The sequence below is a fragment of the Pleurodeles waltl genome, chromosome 12 (genome assembly GCF_031143425.1).
Source record: "Pleurodeles waltl isolate 20211129_DDA chromosome 12, aPleWal1.hap1.20221129, whole genome shotgun sequence".
Taxonomy (NCBI): Eukaryota; Metazoa; Chordata; class Amphibia; order Caudata; family Salamandridae; genus Pleurodeles; species Pleurodeles waltl.
Window position 1 is genome coordinate 2,282,881 of NC_090451.1, and position 21,957 is coordinate 2,304,837.

Sequence of the window (21,957 nt, forward strand, 5' to 3'; positions counted from 1 at the left end):
CAGCGCCAGCTGGGTTCTGCTCATGAATCACAAAATCTTTCCTGAGGCGGAGGGTTGGTAAGTTGAGGGACGTAGATAGTTTGATTCCTTATACTTAAAGAAAGAGAAACAGCGCGTGCGGGACGCCAATGTAAGGGTTGTCTTCCTACGGACTCTCAGGACTCGCGCTCACTGACACCTCCCATGGCCCGGGGCCAATCCTGACCTACTGAATTTATCACGTGCCTGCTGCTGTTGGCGTTGACTTTCCTAGGATCACTTCACAGGCTATACACCCTTATTCTCCAACGCCCCTATACAACAGAACATCTCACTTCAGAAAGCTTACAGAAACAGGTTTGCACAGGGTAGTGTGGCCGAGCGGTCTAAGGCGCTGGATTAAGGCTCCAGTCTCTTTGGAGGCGTGGGTTCAAATCCCACCGCTGCCAGTGTTTTTCAACTCACAAACATATTTTGTCTGCATCAGTGTCTCACTCTCTGCCTTCTGCACCTACGATCCACATAGCGAGAGGTGAGACTATGTAAAGTGGTGACGTATATATATAAGGGTAGCCAGACAGTGGGACCAAGCCTTCTTATTTTAACAAACCACAACCTAAGGTGACAAGAATTGTATCGGTAAACAAACCAGCTGTCTTGAAGTCTAACTATAGAGGCGACGAGAGGGGTCACTGTGATGCTGAAAGTTCAGTGAGTGTAAACAGTAGAACGCTGTGTGATACGTTTCCTTGCAGTGATGACAGCTCGCGTTTCTAAAGCAGAGAGCAAACATACAATGGGGAAGAAGAATAAATAAGGAAAGACATATATTATATGCAGACAGTTATTATACTTTGCTTTTCACCTGTAACTCGCTCAACTGTCGGTGAATGCTGCGTTACCCTGCATAGCCAGGTCACCACAGCGGGTGTCCACAGTGTTTGGCCAAGTTACTATAGTTGTGAGCTTGTAGATGTGAGGTAGCGTGGCTGAGCAGGCTAAACTGGCTAGATTTAGGCTCCAGTCTCTCTGGAGCCGTGGGCTTGAATCCCAACACTTTAAGTTTACTTGGACCAAATACTTTTGCAAAAAAGGTTCATGTAATAAATATTCATTAGGGTCGTGGTTGTGAGTATGACACTAATGGATAAAAGTGGGACTAACAATGCTACAATTCCTGAGACTACCACTGCACTAACAGCCTGGGAGAGGTTTGAGCTGGATACAAGATACTTGCATGAGGGAACTAACTCGAAAGGGGAACTATCCACTGATGTTTTCTATCGCTTGCTGAGTGAGTATGTTGACACAATGGATGCAAAAGATTGTTTTGTGTGTACACAGATTCCTGTTTCGGTACAAGAGGGGGTTACCTATCATAGACTGTCATTAACATATGGGATACGTTGTAGTCTGTTACTAACAAGATTCTATAACCAGGAAGAGATTCAATATTTTTACTCAAATCATGATCTTGTGTTTTCTAATGTGCCTATCATAGAGGATGTGAGTGGGGTAGCTAAGTACTATAGCATAAAGTTAGTTAAAGGATTCTTTCAGGCGACATTAACAATTAGTACATCTTATGCACACCACAATAATTTGACATGTTTGCTTACACCTGTAGAGAAAAGCTTTTTATATCACACGGAAGAGAGAAGAAGGGCATTGAAGGGTAAACTAGAGAAAGGATTACAGCAACGGGCCTTTGCTAGTAGTGACGGTTATAGTGCAATTAGAGAACAAGGGAAGTTAGCTTTAGACGCACTACATGGAGGAAAGCTTTGCATATCCAAGACCAAATCATACTATGACAATGTGTTTGTGGGAATGAGTGAATGTAAGCGTGTGTTTTTGTTTCAGGGTAAATGGACGTTCATGTTAAATGGACAGGATCCAGCAATCCCCGGGATTTATTATATATGTGGACTTAATGCTTATTACCGTCTTCCAAAGGGATAGTATGGGACATGTTATTTGGGGATAGTTTTCCCAAAGATATATCAACTTGACGATTTGAAAAGGTTACCAAAATTGTCTGAATTACATCGTACTAGACATAAGAAAGAGACTGCTGCTGGTGTAGTAGGAGACATATTTGGGACGATAATTTCTTCAGTGGGAGTTATTATGAACTCCATAAAGATTCAAAAGTTGTCTACTATTGAGGATAACATGCTGACAAACTTTTCAGGGGCTATACTCCTGATGGATACTGAACTTGCTGCGGAGGGGGCTATGACTCTTCAAAACAGGCTTGCTTTAGACATTCTTTTAGTGAAAAATGGCAGAGTTTGTAGATTGCTCAATGGGTGTAATTGTTGCGCTTACATACCAGATAATAGTAATGAGATTAGAAGTATGCTTACTAACTTGACTAGGGATAGTACGGACTTGAAGGATTTGAAAGAACCAGGTGTTTGGAAAAAGGTTGGGAAAGGATTTGCTTCAGTGGGAAATTGGATTAGTAACATTTGGCATGGGATATTGTCTAAAATAATACAGGGGATATTGATTGTTATAGATTGCTTATTTGGATCATGGGTGGCATGTAAAATTAGTAAAAGAATAAAATTGAAGATGGCGAAAAATAATAGGAGGAGGGAAGAAAAACAAAGGGAAAAATTATTCAGGGCAAGATCAAAGGGGAAACCAAGAAGGGAAGAGATTGATATGAGGGAATTTTAGTATGTAAAATTAGTAGGGAAGATTTGTGTGATGACAAGAGTCATCAGAGGAGGGATTGCTGGAGTGTGTCTTTTAAAATTAATATTAACATGAAAAGCTTACAATATATTGTGTAATGAAGCTGCATAAAAAATGTGTTAACGTAGAAATAATGCACACGTTTAAAAATGTGCCCACGGGGAGTGGCTACCAATGTATACGAAGACTAATGAAAGTTATTAATGCTGAATTAATTATGTACTACAGTTTTTAATTTGTAATAACATATCAAAATTGGAGTTATGTATTAGGAGTTTGTTCATTAAGCAGTAGGCCTTAGTTTAGCGAAGGTCTGTGCCTAGCTGCCTGGTCTCATATTAAACTGTCTTTTTCTAACGTGCAATGTGCTATTTTCCTGAAGGACATGAAACTGTACTTTCCCAGAAGCTAGAGATGTGTGTAGCTGTAGTAAATTCTTTCTCATGGGACCCTACTTGCTCAAGGAGACATTCTTGCTGAATGCAACAGTGTAATTTGTAACAGGTGCAAGGCTGCCTGGAGTAGGAGAAAATAATGGAACTACTGACTGTAGCGTAAAATGTAACTTTTCTTACCTGACATTCCAACCGATGAAAACGTCAATAACAGGGGCCAATCAACGACATGAGAACTGTGGTTTGTGTAAAACTCTGGTGAAGATTATTGGACAGAGATGGCGATGCACCAATGATTATCCATTGAGGAATTAGGAGTAAATTAGACAGTTTTGATTTAACCACATGACCCGAGGAGAAATCACGCATTTATTGGACATTCCACTCCAAGCCATTCTTTGCCATTCTACTGAGCCATTTAGACCATTTCGTTTGAGACTTTGCCGTTTGTTCGCCCTGTTACTCGAAACCACCCTTTACTTATTCCTTACCTGATACTTACTTCTCCTCTATATGAGGGAAGTTCTTGTTCCTTAGCTATGCCATACTGATACTTTGCCCTGTCCTTTCTTTGTTGATGATGCAAACAACTGATGTCCCGAGGACGAAGACTGACGCTGTTTGCTGATCCGTTGGATGGGTAACTATCTGATGAAAATTGTAATTGTCTGTTTGCCTTTTCTTTCTAGGTACCAACTGCTCTTTGATAGAGGCCATAGTTAGATGTTTTCCAAATTTGTGTTTGCTAAATTGTTTTGCATGAAGCCCAACATGCTGATGCTAATACGAGGTTATTTAAGGTGTTCACTAAAATCTGACGCAAATAGACAAATGACTGAGTTCTTGCTTTGTTGAACCATGCACTACTGAGACTTTGCTAAGTTGCTTCTTAATAATTATGTGTTAATACTGAGTGAATATTCTCTATGCATTGATTAATTGCGTTTCTAATTGCAAATCTGAAGAGTTACTAATGAGATGAATTGCTGATGAGATTAACAGAAATGACTTTAGATTGTAACCAGTAGGGAAATAAATATCCTAACACTTAACTAAATGGGTGTGGTTATTCATGACTGAAAGATCATGGTGTGTTCACTTTATTGACTCTCATTAAAGGTTATTGATTAGCATGCTGATTAGTTATTGCGATTGTTGTTGAGATAGATCTATTGATTTGTGATGCCAAAAGACATCTCGTACTGGGAAGTCCCCGAACCTGGTCTAAAAGGTTCATCGACCTAGGCGTGTCTCCTTGTAAGTTTACTTATCAAGGCTCTGACGCGCCTTCACTAATAAAAAGTAATCTGATCGCTTGCTGCGGAGTCATCGTCAACAAAAACTACCAAAATATTACTTCAATGTATTGTAATTACGACTGCCTCAGTTTTATGCATTACGTGAGTAGTCGGACAGCAATTTATTGAGAGCAAAAATATTTCTTGTTGATGCACGTACGTTTTTAAACTGAAGTGTCATAGCTGTAGCGGCAATACTCCCAGTTTAGGTGGTTTTATAAACTAAGTTTTACTTTGTCCTACTTAAAACTTTTTGCAGAACAATGCACATTAAATGGGAAGGCAGTTTTCCTTAATTTTGTACTATTTGCAGCCTAATGTTGACATGTAAGCACACCTCCAATAACTGACACCTAGAGACTCGAAAGCGCCATACCAGTACAATATTTGTATGATATTGCACTTTAAATCCACGTACAACTGAATTAAAGCAATCTTAGCTCATTTGAGGGTAGTGTGATAGTACATCACATATGGATAGAACACGTTTGGAAAGTGTAATTTTCATGATTACATTACATTTAACATATAAATTTAAGCTGAAGTAGGGATGGACAACAAGGTCGTATAGAGCAAAGCTGAAGACAACAAGTTACCATAACAATCTGTAAATATATGCTCTTTATTATGTTTAGACAAATATCACCTAATAGAACACATTTTGGCTACCATATTTTGTACTCCTGAAACATGGTGCTTTGAAGACGAGGTGACAGAGTGGTTAAGGCGATGGACTGCTAATCTATTGTGCTCTGCACGCATGGGTTCGAATCCCATCCTCGTTGGTTTATTGTTCCGTTTTTAGTATGTGGTAGGGCTGGGTTAACCCTATTTTAAGTGATAGTTAAATGACATATCCCATGGTATTTCCGGCAGTACAACGGCTCAGTTTGGAAACACCGCTCAGTTGAGTACTGTGCTTAGGCATTACAGTAAACAGCGCCAGCCGGGTTCTGCTCATGAATCACAAAATCTTTCCTGAGGCGGAGGGTTGGTAAGTTGAGGGACGTAGATAGTTTGATTCCTTATCCTTAAAGAAAGAGAAGCAGCGCGTGCGGAACGCCAATGTAAGGGTTGTCTTCCTACGGACTCTCAGGACTGGCACTCCCTGACACCTCCCATGGCCCGGGGCCAATCCTGACCTACTGAATGTATCACGTGCCTGCTGCTGTTGGCGTTGACTTTCCTAGGATCACTTCACAGGCTATACACCCTTATTCTCCAACTCCCCTATACAACAGAACATCTCACTTCAGAAAGCTTACAGAAACAGGTTTGCACAGGGTAGTGTGGCCGAGCGGTCTAAGGCGCTGGATTAAGGTTCCAGTCTCTTAGGAGGTGTGGGTTCGAATCCCACCACTGCCAGTATTTTTCAACTCACAAAAGAATTATGTCTGCATCAGTGTCTCACTCTTTGCCTTCTGCACCTACGATCCACATAGCGAGAGGTGAGACTATGTAAAGTGGTGACGTATATATATAAGGGTAGCCACACAGTGGGACCGAGCCTTCTTATTTTAAAAAACCACAACCTAAGGTGACAAGAATTGTATCGGTAAACAAACCAGCTGTCTTGAAGTCTAACTATAGAGGCGACGAGAGGGGTCACTGTGATGCTGAAAGTTCAGTGAGTGTAAACAGTAGAACGCTGTGTGATACGTTTCCTTGCAGTGATGACAGCTCGCGTTTCTAAAGCAGAGAGCAAACATACAATGGGGAAGAAGAATAAATAAGGAAAGACATATATTATATGCAGACAGTTATTATACTTTGCTTTTCACCTGTAACTCGCTCAACTGTCGGTGAATGCTGCGTTACCCAGCATAGCCAGGTCACCACAGCGGGTGTCCACAGTGTTTGGCCAAGTTACTATAGTTGTGAGCTTGTACATGTGAGGTAGCGTGGCTGAGCAGGCTAAACTGGCTAGATTTAGGCTCCAGTCTCTCTGGAGCCGTGGGCTTGAATCCCAACACTTTAAGTTTACTTGAACCAAATACTTTTGCAAAAAAGGTTCATGTAATAAATATTCATTAGGGTCGTGGTTGTGAGTATGACACTAATGAATAAAAGTGGGACTAACAATGCTACAATTCCTGAGACTACCACTGCACTAACAGCCTGGGAGAGGTTTGAGCTGGATACAAGATACTTGCATGAGGGAACTAACTCGAAAGGGGAACTATCCACTGATGTTTTCTATCGCTTGCTGAGTGAGTATGTTGACACAAAGGTTGCAAAAGATTGTTTTGTGTGTATACAGATTCCTGTTTCGGTACAAGAGGGGGTTACCTATCATAGACTGTCATTAACATATGGGATACGTTGTAGTCTGTTACTAACAAGATTCTATAACCAGGAAGAGATTCAATATTTTTACTCAAATCATGATCTTGTGTTTTCTAATGTGCCTATCATAGAGGGTGTGAGTGGGGTAGCTAAGTACTATAGCATAAAGTTAGTTAAAGGATTCTTTCAGGCGACATTAACAATTAGTACATCTTATGCACACCACAATAATTTGACATGTTTGCTTACACCTGTAGAGAAAAGCTTTTTAGATCACACGGAAGAGAGAAGAAGGGCATTGAAGGGTAAACTAGAGAAAGGATTACAGCAACGGGCCTTTGCTAGTAGTGACGGTTATAGTGCAATTAGAGAACAAGGGAAGTTAGCTTTAGACGCACTACATGTAGGAAAGCTTTGCATATCCAAGACCAAATCATACTATGACAATGTGTTTGTGGGAATGAGTGAATGTAAGCGTTTGTTTTTGTTTCAGGGTAAATGGACGTTCATGTTAAATGGACAGGATCCAGCAATCCCCGGGATTTATTATATATGTGGACTTAATGCTTATTACCGTCTTCCAAAGGGATAGTATGGGACATGTTATTTGGGGATAGTTTTCCCAAAGATATATCAACTTGACGATTTGAAAAGGTTACCAAAATTGTCTGAATTACATCGTACTAGACATAAGAAAGAGACTGCTGCTGGTGTAGTAGGAGACATATTTGGGACGATAATTTCTTCAGTGGGAGTTATTATGAACTCCATAAAGATTCAAAAGTTGTCTGCTATTGAGGATAACATGCTGACAAACTTTTCAGGGGCTATACTCCTGATGGATACTGAACTTGCTGCGGAGGGGGCTATGACTCTTCAAAACAGGCTTGCTTTAGACATTCTTTTAGTGAAAAATGGCAGAGTTTGTAGATTGCTCAATGGGTGTAATTGTTGCGCTTACATACCAGATAATAGTAATGAGATTAGAAGTATGCTTACTAACTTGACTAGGGATAGTACGGACTTGAAGGATTTGAAAGAACCAGGTGTTTGGAAAAAGGTTGGGAAAGGATTTGCTTCAGTGGGAAATTGGATTAGTAACATTTGGCATGGGATATTGTCTAAAATAATACAGGGGATATTGATTGTTATAGATTGCTTATTTGGATCATGGGTGGCATGTAAAATTAGTAAAAGAATAAAATTGAAGATGGCGAAAAATATTAGGAGGAGGGAAGAAAAACAAAGGGAAAAATTATTCAGGGCAAGATCAAAGGGGAAACCAAGAAGGGAAGAGATTGATATGAGGGAATTTTAGTATGTAAAATTAGTAGGGAAGATTTGTGTGATGACAAGAGTCATCAGAGGAGGGATTGCTGGAGTGTGTCTTTTAAAATTAATATTAACATGAAAAGCTTACAATATATTGTGTAATGAAGCTGCATTATAAATGTGTTAACGTAGAAATAATGCATACGTTTGAAATGTGCCCACGGGGAGTGGCTACCAATGTATACGAAGACTAATGAAAGTTATTAATGCTGAATTAATTATGTACTAATGTTTTTAATTTGTATTAAAATATCAAAATTGGAGTTATGTATTAGGAGTTTGTTCATTAAGCAGTAGGCCTTAGTTTAGCGAAGGTCTGTGCCTAGCTGCCTGGTCTCATATTAAACTGTCTTTTTCTAACGTGCAATGTGCTATTTTCCTGAAGGACATGAAACTGTACTTTCCCAGAAGCTAGAGATGTGTGTAGCTGTAGTAAATTCTTTCTCATGGGACCCTACTTGCTCAAGGAGACATTCTTGCTGAATGCAACAGTGTAATTTGTAACAGGTGCAAGGCTGCCTGGAGTAGGAGAAAACAATGGAACTACTGACTGTAGCGTAAAATGTAACTTTTCTTACTTGACATTCCAACCGATGAAAACGTCAATAACAGGGGCCAATCAACGACATGAGAACTGTGGTTTGTGTAAAACTCTGGTGAAGATTATTGGACAGAGATGGCGATGCACCAATGATTATCCATTGAGGAATTAGGAGTAAATTAGACAGTTTTGATTTAACCACATGACCCGAGGAGAAATCACGCATTTATTGGACATTCCACTCCAAGCCATTCTTTGCCATTCTACTGAGCCATTTAGACCATTTCGTTTGAGACTTTGCCGTTTGTTCGCCCTGTTACTCGAAACCACCCTTTACTTATTCCTTACCTGATACTTACTTCTCCTCTATATGAGGGAAGTTCTTGTTCCTTAGCTATGCCATACTGATACTTTGCCCTGTCCTTTCTTTGCTGATGATGCAAACGACTGATGTCCCGAGGACGAAGACTGACGCTGTTTGCTGATCCGTTGGATGGGTAACTATCTGATGAAAATTGTAATTGTCTGTTTGCCTTTTCTTTCTAGGTACCAACTGCTCTTTGATAGAGGCCATAGTTAGATGTTTTCCAAATTTGTGTTTGCTAAATTGTTTTGCATGAAGCCCAACATGCTGATGCTAATACGAGGTTATTTAAGGTGTTCACTAAAATCTGACGCAAATAGACAAATGACTGAGTTCTTGCTTTGTTGAACCATGCACTACTGAGACTTTGCTAAGTTGCTTCTTAATAATTATGTGTTAATACTGAGTGAATATTCTCTATGCATTGATTAATTGCGTTTCTAATTGCAAATCTGAAGAGTTACTAATGAGATGAATTGCTGATGAGATTAACAGAAATGACTTTAGATTGTAACCAGTAGGGAAATAAATATCCTAACACTTAACTAAATGGGTGTGGTTATTCATGACTGAAAGATCATGGTGTGTTCACTTTATTGACTCTCATTAAAGGTTATTGATTAGCATGCTGATTAGTTATTGCGATTGTTGTTGAGATAGATCTATTGATTTGTGATGCCAAAAGACATCTCGTACTGGGAAGTCCCCGAACCTGGTCTAAAAGGTTCATCGACCTAGGCGTGTCTCCTTGTAAGTTTACTTATCAAGGCTCTGACGCGCCTTCACTAATAAAAAGTAATCTGATCGCTTGCTGCGGAGTCATCGTCAACAAAAACTACCAAAATATTACTTCAATGTATTGTAATTACGACTGCCTCAGTTTTATGCATTACGTGAGTAGTCGGACAGCAATTTATTTAGAGCAAAAATATTTCTTGTTGATGCACGTACGTTTTTAAACTGAAGTGTCATAGCTGTAGCGGCAATACTCCCAGTTTAGGTGGTTTTATAAACTAAGTTTTACTTTGTCCTACTTAAAACTTTTTGCAGAACAATGCACATTAAATGGGAAGGCAGTTTTCCTTAATTTTGTACTATTTGCAGCCTAATGTTGACATGTAAGCACACCACCAATAACTGACACCTAGAGACTCGAAAGCGCCATACCAGTACAATATTTGTATGATATTGCACTTTAAATCCACGTACAACTGAATTAAAGCAATCTTAGCTCATTTGAGGGTAGTGTGATAGTACATCACATATGGATAGAACACGTTTGGAAAGTGTAATTTTCATGATTACATTACATTTAACATATAAATTTAAGCTGAAGTAGGGATGGACAACAAGGTCGTATAGAGCAAAGCTGAAGACAACAAGTTACCATAACAATCTGTAAATATATGCTCTTTATTATGTTTAGACAACTATCACCTAATAGAACACATTTTGGCTACCATATTTTGTACTCCTGAAACATGGTGTTTTGAAGACGAGGTGACAGAGTGGTTAAGGCGATGGACTGCTAATCTATTGTGCTCTGCACGCATGGGTTCGAATCCCATCCTCGTTGGTTTATTGTTCCGTTTTTAGTATGTGGTAGGGCTGGGTTAACCCTATTTTATGTGATAGTTAAATGACATATCCCATGGTATTTCCGGCAGTACAACGGCTCAGTTTGGAAACACCGCTCAGTTGAGTACTGTGCTTAAGCATTACTGTAAACAGCGCCAGCCGGGTTCTGCTCATGAATCACAAAATCTTTCCTGAGGCGGAGGGTTGGTAAGTTGAGGGACGTAGATAGTTTGATTCCTTATCCTTAAAGAAAGAGAAGCAGCGCGTGCGGAACGCCAATGTAAGGGTTGTCTTCCTACGGACTCTCAGGACTGGCACTCCCTGACACCTCCCATGGCCCGGGGCCAATCCTGACCTACTGAATGTATGACGTGCCTGCTGCTGTTGGCGTTGACTTTCCTAGGATCACTTCACAGGCTATACACCCTTATTCTCCAACTCCCCTAAACAACAGAACATCTCACTTCAGAAAGCTTACAGAAACAGGTTTGCACAGGGTAGTGTGGCCGAGCGGTCTAAGGCGCTGGATTAAGGTTCCAGTCTCTTTGGAGATGTGGGTTCGAATCCCACCGCTGCCAGTATTTTTCAACTCACAAAAGAATTATGTCTGCATCAGTGTCTCACTCTCTGCCTTCTGCACCTACGATCCACATAGCGAGAGGTGAGACTATGTAAAGTGGTGACGTATATATATAAGGGTAGCCAGACAGTGGGACCGAGCCTTCTTATTTTAAAAAACCACAACCTAAGGTGACAAGAATTGTATCGGTAAACAAACCAGCTGTCTTGAAGTCTAACTATAGAGGCGACGAGAGGGGTCACTGTGATGCTGAAAGTTCAGTGAGTGTAAACAGTAGAACGCTGTGTGATACGTTTCCTTGCAGTGATGACAGCTCGCGTTTCTAAAGCAGAGAGCAAACATACAATGGGGAAGAAGAATAAATAAGGAAAGACATATATTATATGCAGACAGTTATTATACTTTGCTTTTCACCTGTAACTCGCTCAACTGTCGGTGAATGCTGCGTTACCCAGCATAGCCAGGTCACCACAGCGGGTGTCCACAGTGTTTGGCCAAGTTACTATAGTTGTGAGCTTGTACATGTGAGGTAGCGTGGCTGAGCAGGCTAAACTGGCTAGATTTAGGCTCCAGTCTCTCTGGAGCCGTGGGCTTGAATCCCAACACTTTAAGTTTACTTGAACCAAATACTTTTGCAAAAAAGGTTCATGTAATAAATATTCATTAGGGTCGTGGTTGTGAGTATGACACTAATGAATAAAAGTGGGACTAACAATGCTACAATTCCTGAGACTACCACTGCACTAACAGCCTGGGAGAGGTTTGAGCTGGATACAAGATACTTGCATGAGGGAACTAACTAGAAAGGGGAACTATCCACTGATGTTTTCTATCGCTTGCTGAGTGAGTATGTTGACACAATGGTTGCAAAAGATTGTTTTGTGTGTACACAGATTCCTGTTTCGGTACAAGAGGGGGTTACCTATCATAGACTGTCATTAACATATGGGATACGTTGTAGTCTGTTACTAACAAAGATTCTATAACCAGGAAGAGATTCAATATTTTTACTCAAATCATGATCTTGTGTTTTCTAATGTGCCTATCATAGAGGATTTGAGTGGGGTAGCTAAGTACTATAGCATAAAGTTAGTTAAAGGATTCTTTCAGGCGACATTAACAATTAGTACATCTTATGCACACCACAATAATTTGACATGTTTGCTTACACCTGTAGAGAAAAGCTTTTTAGATCACACGGAAGAGAGAAGAAGGGCATTGAAGGGTAAACTAGAGAAAGGATTACAGCAACGGGCCTTTGCTAGTAGTGACGGTTATAGTGCAATTAGAGAACAAGGGAAGTTAGCTTTAGACGCACTACATGTAGGAAAGCTTTGCATATCCAAGACCAAATCATACTATGACAATGTGTTTGTGGGAATGAGTGAATGTAAGCGTTTGTTTTTGTTTCAGGGTAAATGGACGTTCATGTTAAATGGACAGGATCCAGCAATCCCCGGGATTTATTATATATGTGGACTTAATGCTTATTACCGTCTTCCAAAGGGATAGTATGGGACATGTTATTTGGGGATAGTTTTCCCAAAGATATATCAACTTGACGATTTGAAAAGGTTACCAAAATTGTCTGAATTACATCGTACTAGAAATAAGAAAGAGACTGCTGCTGGTGTAGTAGGAGACATATTTGGGACGATAATTTCTTCAGTGGGAGTTATTATGAACTCCATAAAGATTCAAAAGTTGTCTACTATTGAGGATAACATGCTGACAAACTTTTCAGGGGCTATACTCCTGATGGATACTGAACTTGCTGCGGAGGGGGCTATGACTCTTCAAAACAGGCTTGCTTTAGACATTCTTTTAGTGAAAAATGGCAGAGTTTGTAGATTGCTCAATGGGTGTAATTGTTGCGCTTACATACCAGATAATAGTAATGAGATTAGAAGTATGCTTACTAACTTGACTAGGGATAGTACGGACTTGAAGGATTTGAAAGAACCAGGTGTTTGGAAAAAGGTTGGGAAAGGATTTGCTTCAGTGGGAAATTGGATTAGTAACATTTGGCATGGGATATTGTCTAAAATAATACAGGGGATATTGATTGTTATAGATTGCTTATTTGGATCATGGGTGGCATGTAAAATTAGTAAAAGAATACAATTGAAGATGGCGAAAAATATTAGGAGGAGGGAAGAAAAACAAAGGGAAAAATTATTCAGGGCAAGATCAAAGGGGAAACCAAGAAGGGAAGAGATTGATATGAGGGAATTTTAGTATGTAAAATTAGTAGGGAAGATTTGTGTGATGACAAGAGTCATCAGAGGAGGGATTGCTGGAGTGTGTCTTTTAAAATTAATATTAACATGAAAAGCTTACAATATATTGTGTAATGAAGCTGCATTATAAATGTGTTAACGTAGAAATAATGCATACGTTTGAAATGTGCCCACGGGGAGTGGCTACCAATGTATACGAAGACTAATGAAAGTTATTAATGCTGAATTAATTATGTACTAATGTTTTTAATTTGTATTAAAATATCAAAATTGGAGTTATGTATTAGGAGTTTGTTCATTAAGCAGTAGGCCTTAGTTTAGCGAAGGTCTGTGCCTAGCTGCCTGGTCTCATATTAAACTGTCTTTTTCTAGCGTGCAATGTGCTATTTTCCTGAAGGACATCAAACTGTACTTTCCCAGAAGCTAGAGATGTGTGTAGCTGTAGTAAATTCTTTCTCATGGGACCCTACTTGCTCAAGGAGACATTCTTGCTGAATGCAACAGTGTAATTTGTAACAGGTGCAAGGCTGCCTGGAGTAGGAGAAAACAATGGAACTACTGACTGTAGCGTAAAATGTAACTTTTCTTACCTGACATTCCAACCAATGAAAACGTCAATAACAGGGGCCAATCAACGACATGAGAACTGTGGTTTGTGTAAACTCTGGTGAAGATTATTGGACAGAGATGGCGATGCACCAATGATTATCCATTGAGGAATTAGGAGTAAATTAGACAGTTTTGATTTAACCACATGACCCGAGGAGAAATCAGGCATTTATTGGACATTCCACTCCAAGCCATTCTTTGCCATTCTACTGAACCATTTAGGCCATTTCGTTTGAGACTTTGCCGTTTGTTCGCCCTGTTACTCTAAACCACCCTTTACTTATTCCTTACCTGATACTTACTTCTCCTCTATATGAGGGAAGTTCTTGTTCCTTAGCTATGCCATACTGATACTTTGCCCTGTCCTTTCTTTGCTGATGATGCAAACGACTGATGTCCCGAGGACGAAGACTGACGCTGTTTGCTGATCCGTTGGATGGGTAACTATCTAATGAAAATTGTAATTGTCTGTTTGCCTTTTCTTTCTAGGTACCAACTGCTCTTTGATAGAGGCCATAGTTAGATGTTTTCCAAATTTGTGTTTGCTAAATTGTTTTGCATGAAGCCCAACATGCTGATGCTAATACGAGGTTATTTAAGGTGTTCACTAAAATCTGACGCAAATAGACAAATGTCTGAGTTCTTGCTTTGTTGAACCATGCACTACTGAGACTTTGCTAAGTTGCTTCTTAATAATTATGTGTTAATACTGAGTGAAAATTCTCTATGCATTGATTAATTGCGTTTCTAATTGCAAATCTGAAGAGTTACTAATGAGATGAATTGCTGATGAGATTAACAGAAATGACTTTAGATTGTAACCAGTAGGGAAATAAATATCCTAACACTTAACTAAATTGGTGTGGTTATTCATGACTGAAATATCATGGTGTGTTCACTTTATTGACTCTCATAAAAGGTTATTGATTAGCATGCTGATTAGTTATTGCGATTGTTGTTGAGATATTGATCTATTGATTTGTGATGCCAAAAGACATCTCGTACTGGGAAGTCCCCGAACCTGGTCTAAAAGGTTCATCGACCTAGGCGTGTCTCCTTGTAAGTTTACTTATCAAGGCTCTGACGCGCCTTCACTAATAAAAAGTAATCTGATCGCTTGCTGCGGAGTCATCGTCAACAAAAACTACCAAAATATTACTTCAATGTATTGTAATTACGACTGCCTCAGTTTTATGCATTACGTGAGTAGTCGGACAGCAATTTATTTAGCGCAAAAATATTTATTGTTGATGCACGTACGTTTTTTGACTGAAGTGTCATAGCTGTAGCGGCAATACTCCCAGTTTAGGTGGTTTTATAAACTAAGTTTTACTTTCTCCTACTTAAAACTTTTTCCAGAACAATGCACATTAAATGGGAAGGCAGTTTTCCTTAATTGTGTACTATTTGCTGCCTAATGTTGACATGTAAGCACACCACCAATAACTGACACCTAGAGACTCGAAAGCGCCATACCAGTACAATATTTGTATGATATTGCACTTTAAATCCACGTACAACTGAATTAAAGCAATCTTAGCTCATTGGAGGGTAGTGTGATAGTACATCACATATGGATAGAACACGTTTGGAAAGTGTAATTTTCATGATTACATTACATTTAACATATAAATTCAAGCTGAAGTAGGGATGGACAACAAGGTCGTATAGAGCAAAGCTGAAGACAACAAGTTACCATAACAATCTGTAAATATATGCTCTTTATTATGTTTAGACAACTATCACCTAATAGAACACATTTTGGCTACCATATTTTGTACTCCTGAAACATGGTATTTTGAAGACGAGGTGGCCGAGTGGTTAAGGCGATGGACTGCTAATCCATTGTGCTCTGCATGCATGGGTTCGAATCCCATCCTCGTCGGTTTATTGTTCCGTCTTTAGTTTTTAGTATGTGGTAGGGCTGGGTTAACCCTATTTTATGTGAAAGTTAAATGACATATCCCATGGTATTTCCGGCAGTACAACGGCTCAGTTTGGAAACACCGCTCAGTTGAGTACTGTGCTTAGGCATTACTGTAAACAGCGCCAGCCGGGTTCTGCTCATGAATCACAAAATCTTTCCTGAGGCGGAGGGTTGGTAAGTTGAGAGACGTAGATAGTTTGATTCCTTATCCTTAAAGAAAGAGAAGCAGCACGTGCGGGACGCCAATGTAAGGGTTGTCTTCCTACGGACTCTCAGGACTGGCGCTCCCTGACTCCTCCCATGGCCCGGGGCCAATCATGACCTACTGATTGTATCACGTGCCTGCTGCTGTTGGCCTTGACTTTCCTAGGATCACTTCACAGGCTATACACCCTTATTCTCCAACTCCCCTAAACAACAGAACATCTCACTTCAGAAAGCTTACAGAAACAGGTTCGCACAGGGTAGTGTGGCCGAGCGGTCTAAGGTGCTGGATTAAGGCTCCAGTCTCTTTGGAGGTGTGGGTTCGAATCCCACCGCTGCCAGTATTTTTCAACTCACAAACGTATTTTGTCTGCATCAGTGTCTCACTCTCTGCCTTCTGCACCTAGGATCCACATAGCGAGAGGTGAGACTATGTAAAGTGGTGACGTATATATATAAGGGTAGCCAGACAGTGGGACCGAGCCTTCTTATTTTAAAAAACCACAACCTAAGGTGACAAGAATTGTATCGGTAAACAAACCAGCTGTCTTGAAGTCTAACTATAGAGGCGACGAGAGGGGTCACTGTGATGCTGAAAGTTCAGTGAGTGTAAACAGTAGAACGCTGTGTGATACGTTTCCTTGCAGTGATGACAGCTCGCGTTTCTAAAGCAGAGAGCAAACATACAATGGGGAAGAAGAATAAATAAGGAAAGACATATATTATATGCAGACAGTTATTATACTTTGCTTTTCACCTGTAACTCGCTCAACTGTCGGTGAATGCTGCGTTACCCTGCATAGCCAGGTCACCACAGCGGGTGTCCACAGTGTTTGGCCAAGTTACTATAGTTGTGCGCTTGTAGATGTGAGGTAGCGTGGCTGAGCAGGCTAAACTGGCTAGATTTAGGCTCCAGTCTCTCTGGAGCCGTGGGCTTGAATCCCAACACTTTAAGTTTACTTGAACCAAATACTTTTGCAAAAAAGGTTCATGTAATAAATATTCATTAGGGTTGTGGTTGTGAGTATGACACTAATGGATAAAAGTGGGACTAACAATGCTACAATTCCTGAGACTACCACTGCACTAACAGCCTGGGAGAGGTTTGAACTGGATACAAGATACTTGCATGAGGGAACTAACTCGAAAGGGGAACTATCCACTGATGTTTTCTATCGCTTGCTGAGTGAGTATGTTGACACAATGGATGCAAAAGATTGTTTTGTGTGTACACAGATTCCTGTTTCGGTACAAGAGGGGGTTACCTATCATAGACTTTCATTATCATATGGGATACGTTGTAGTCTGTTACTAACAAGATTCTTTAACCAGGAAGAGATTCAATATTTTTACTCAAATCATGATCTTGTGTTTTCTAATGTGCCTATCATAGAGGATGTGAGTGGGGTAGCTAAGTACTATAGCATAAAGTTAGTTAAAGGATTCTTTCAGGCGACATTAACAATTAGTACATCTTATGCACACCACAATAATTTGACATGTTTGCTTACACCTGTAGAGAAAAGCTTTTCAGATCACACGGAAGAGAGAAGAAGGGCATTGAAGGGTAAACTAGAGAAAGGATTACAGCAACGGGCCTTTGCTAGTAGTGACGGTTATAGTGCAATTAGAGAACAAGGAATTTAGCTTTAGACGCACTACATGTAGGAAAGCTTTGCATATCCAAGACCAAATCATACTATGACAATGTGTTTGTAGGAATGAGTGAATGTAAGCGTGTGTTTTTGTTTCTGAGTAAATGGACGTTCATGTTAGATGGACAGGATCCAGCAATCCCCGGGATTTATTATATATGTGGACTTAATGCTTATTACCGTCTTCCAAAGGGATAGTATGGGACATGTTATTTGGGGATAGTTTTCCCAAAGATATATCAACTTGACGATTTGAAAAGGTTACCAAAATTGTCTGAATTACATCGTACTAGACATAAGAAAGAGACTGCTGCTGGTGTAGTAGGAGACATATTTGGGCCGATAATTTCTTCAGTGGGGGTTATTATGAACTCCATAAAGATTCAAAAGTTGTCTACTATTGAGAATAACATGCTGACAAACTTTTCAGGGGCTATACTCCTGATGGATACTGAACTTGCTGCGGAGGGGGCTATGACTCTTCAAAACAGGCTTGCTTTAGACATTCTTTTAGTGAAAAATGGCAGAGTTGGTAGATTGCTTAATGGGTGTAATTGTTGCGCTTACATACCAGATAATAGTAATGAGATTAGAAGTATGCTTACTAACTTGACTAGGGATAGTACGGACTTGAAGGATTTGAAAGAACCAGGTGTTTGGAAAAAGGTTGGGAAAGGATTTGCTTCAGTGGGAAATTGGATTAGTAACATTTGGCATGGGATATTGTCTAAAATAATACAGGGGATATTGATTGTTATAGATTGCTTATTTGGATCATGGGTGGCATGTAAAATTAGTAAAAGAATAAAATTGAAGATGGCGAAAAATAATAGGAGGAGGGAAGAAAAACAAAGGGAAAAATTATTCAGGGCAAGATCAAAGGGGAAACCAAGAAGGGAAGAGATTGATATGAGGGAATTTTAGTATGTAAAATTAGTAGGGAAGATTTGTGTGATGACAAGAGTCATCAGAGGAGGGATTGCTGGAGTGTGTCTTTTAAAATTAATATTAACATGAAAAGCTTACAATATATTGTGTAATGAAGCTGCATAAAAAATGTGTTAACGTAGAAATAATGCACACGTTTGAAATGTGCCCACGGGGAGTGGCTACCAATGTATACGAAGACTAATGAAAGTTATTAATGCTGAATTAATTATGTACTAATGTTTTTAATTTGTATTAACATATCAAAATTGGAGTTATGTATTAGGAGTTTGTTCATTAAGCAGTAGGCCTTAGTTTAGCGAAGGTCTGTGCCTAGCTGCCTGGTCTCATATTAAACTGTCTTTTTCTAACGTGCAATGTGCTATTTTCCTGAAGGACATGAAACTGTACTTTCCCAGAAGCTAGATATGTGTGTAGCTGTAGTAAATTCTTTCTCATGGGACCCTACTTGCTCAAGGAGACATTCTTGCTGAATGCAACAGTGTAATTTGTCACAGGTGCAAGGCTGCCTGGAGTAGGAGAAAACAATGGAACTACTGACTGTAGCGTAAAATGTAACTTTTCTTACCTGACATTCCAACCGATGAAAACGTCAATAACATGGGCCAATCAACGACATGAGAACTGTGGTTTGTGTAAAACTCTGGTGAAGATTATTGGACAGAGATGGCGATGCACCAATGATTATCCATTGAGGAATTAGGAGTAAATTAGACAGTTTTGATTTAACCACATGACCCGAGGAGAAATCAGGCATTTATTGGACATTCCACTCCAAGCCATTCTTTGCCATTCTACTGAGCCATTTAGGCCATTTCGTTTGAGACTTTGCCGTTTGTTTGCCCTGTTACTCTAAACCACCCTTTACTTATTCCTTACCTGATACTTACTTCTCCTCTATATGAGGGAAGTTCTTGTTCCTTAGCTATGTGTGAGAAAACAGGGCTGATTGCAGAGGCCCCCTAACTTTTTGCCCCCATTTTCCACTTTTTGCTGGTGTTTTCCTGACTCTGATGGTGCCCTGGGTACTGCTAAACAGTCCCAGGGCCTGTGCTCTGTGTAAAATGGATATGCAAATTAGGCTAATTATAATTGGCTAAGTTAACCTACCTATAAGTCCCTAGTATATGGTAGGGCATGGAGGTTTAGGGACCACAGCATAGGTGGTGCACACCTAGGTGCACTGCTGAGGTGCCCAGTGTCATTTTAAAAGCAGGCCTGCCTTGCTGGCTGCTTTTAAATTAAAGTTATATGCAAATTCGACTTTGGAATTAAAGGTACTTCCAAAGTCTTAAACTACCTTATTTTTACATATAAGTCACCCCTAAGGTGTGCCCTATGTGCCCCTAGGGCTGGGTGCCATGTAACTATAAGCAGGGACTTTATAAAAATAGATTTATAAGCCCTGGTGAGGTAAAAACAGCCAAATTCGTTTTTCCCTCATTGAAGTAAATGGCCTTCATAGGCTAGAATGGGCAGACTTTATTTTAAATTTTAAAGTTTCCATAAATGTTACATACCAAGAATTTGGTATCAAATTAATTGTTGTAATAAATCCCACAACTTCCAGTTGTTGGATTTAATATAACTTGTTCAGGTAAAAAGTTTAGACTTTACCTAAAAAGTTGCAATTTCAGCTCTGCATTGTTTTTGCTGCTGTGCTCTGATTGGCCAGCCTGCAGCAGCTTCTGCCAGGCTACCTTGATGAGGTGTGAAGTGGCCTGACTTCACTCAAAGGAATGTGCTTGGGGGAGAGAATCTCCCCTCAGCAGATGGTGAGGCAGGAAGGGGGAGGGCTGCCAAACTGGTCTTCAAAGGCAGAGAAGGACATTTGGAGCACCCAGCAACACCCCCACATCCTGCAACCCCAGACAATTAGGTGCCCCCTTGATTAGATTAGGAGAGGGCAGGAGAGGGGTGTGTTTATGATTTTTAGCCACACCAGTGGGTGGGCTCAGCCAGATGTAACCTCCAAAAATCAGATTCATCCATGTTGGATTTTTAGAGACTGTTGCCTTCTGGGATGGATTTTTGCCACACTTCCCAGGAAGTGGTCATCACAGGGGGACAACCCTGTCCCTGATTGGAGAACCAGGGCCCCCCTGCTTTTCACCCAGGAGCGAGGATAAAACTGGCAGACCTGCACCCACGCCTCAGATCCCCTCCAGAATTCAACAAGAAAGGAACTAAAGAAGAAGAAGGACTGCCCTGCTGGACCCCTGGCCTGCACCTGGACCCTGCACTCAGAAGGACTGCACCAGCTGCACACTTGGGCTTCACCACAAGAAGGACTTTGCCTGGCTTCAACTGGTTCAAGGAGGGACTCCCTGTTTGCTACAGGTGAAAAATTGCTAAACCAGAGTCCCCTGCACCAACTCCTGAAGAAAGCGACCAGCTGACCACTGTCCAGTGGCCAAAAAGGAGTTTGCACCAGGTGCATTCTGGGAGTTGAAGTCCGCACCCCCCCAAGGACCATCACAGAACTTCTGGACCCTTGGGGTGAGCTGTGGACCCCAAAAGAACCTTAAAAGAACATCTGGGTGAAGCCCCAGAAGTTTGGAAAAGATTTGAGAATTTTTGGAAAAAAGCTCCAGAGAGGGACCGACCCGCCACGGAAATTCTAGCCGGCTTGCCTCAACCGCGACCCGGCCTGACTTCGTGGTTCGTCCCAGTAAAGAAAAACATCAAAAAAAGAGACTAAGTCCGAACGTAAAAAGTTGACCGGGACCTCCCAGCCATCGTATCCGAGAAGGGCTCCATGGACGTCGGATCAAGATCCAGGTTTACCCCGGTCGAAGGATTTTCATCTCGAAAAAACGACTAAGTCCGAAGGTAAAAGTCTCCACCGAGGAAACCCACATCGCGTATCCGGACAAGGGCTCCAGGAGGTCGGATTCAACTGGCAGGTTCGTCACGGTGAAGAAAAACTTCAAAATAAAGACTAAGTCAGAAGGTAACTTTTTAACCAAAGCCTCCCGCGACCTGTAGCCGAGCAGGGCTCCATCGCGGTCGGCCTGAAAGTTTGACTTTGCCCCGGTCGAGGTGCAACCAGATGACCCGATTGGCGCTTTTTGTTTCTAAGCGCTAGAAAAGTAATAATTCTTTAAAAATTCATATCTCCGGTTCCCCTGAACCGATTTTAATCGTTTTTGTGTCATTTTAAAGATAAAAATATAAACTATTTTAATAAAATGGTTTTGGATTTTTAAACTGTTTCCTGTGTTTTATTTAATTACTGTTTTGTGATATTTGAATGCTTTACACTTTGTCTCCTAAGTTAAGCCTTGACGCTCGTTGCCAAGCTACCAAGGGTTG

General features: G+C 40.5%; 7 non-coding genes across 7 annotated transcripts; all 7 read left to right on the forward strand.

The window, feature by feature from the left end:
* The first annotated feature begins 346 nt into the window (after positions 1-346).
* Positions 347-428, forward strand: TRNAL-AAG (transfer RNA leucine (anticodon AAG)). The gene has a single exon. It is a non-coding gene; the product is annotated as a tRNA-Leu (tRNA).
* A 4,653-nt stretch (positions 429-5,081) lies between these two features.
* Positions 5,082-5,163, forward strand: TRNAS-GCU (transfer RNA serine (anticodon GCU)). Its single transcript has one exon. It is a non-coding gene; the product is annotated as a tRNA-Ser (tRNA).
* A 498-nt stretch (positions 5,164-5,661) lies between these two features.
* On the forward strand, positions 5,662-5,743 carry TRNAL-AAG (transfer RNA leucine (anticodon AAG)). Its single transcript has one exon. It is a non-coding gene; the product is annotated as a tRNA-Leu (tRNA).
* A 4,652-nt stretch (positions 5,744-10,395) lies between these two features.
* On the forward strand, positions 10,396-10,477 carry TRNAS-GCU (transfer RNA serine (anticodon GCU)). Its single transcript has one exon. It is a non-coding gene; the product is annotated as a tRNA-Ser (tRNA).
* Positions 10,478-10,975: 498 nt separating this feature from the next.
* TRNAL-AAG (transfer RNA leucine (anticodon AAG)) lies at positions 10,976-11,057 on the forward strand. The gene has a single exon. It is a non-coding gene; the product is annotated as a tRNA-Leu (tRNA).
* Positions 11,058-15,711: 4,654 nt separating this feature from the next.
* TRNAS-GCU (transfer RNA serine (anticodon GCU)) lies at positions 15,712-15,793 on the forward strand. The gene has a single exon. It is a non-coding gene; the product is annotated as a tRNA-Ser (tRNA).
* A 505-nt stretch (positions 15,794-16,298) lies between these two features.
* Positions 16,299-16,380, forward strand: TRNAL-AAG (transfer RNA leucine (anticodon AAG)). The gene has a single exon. It is a non-coding gene; the product is annotated as a tRNA-Leu (tRNA).
* Positions 16,381-21,957: the final 5,577 nt, after the last annotated feature.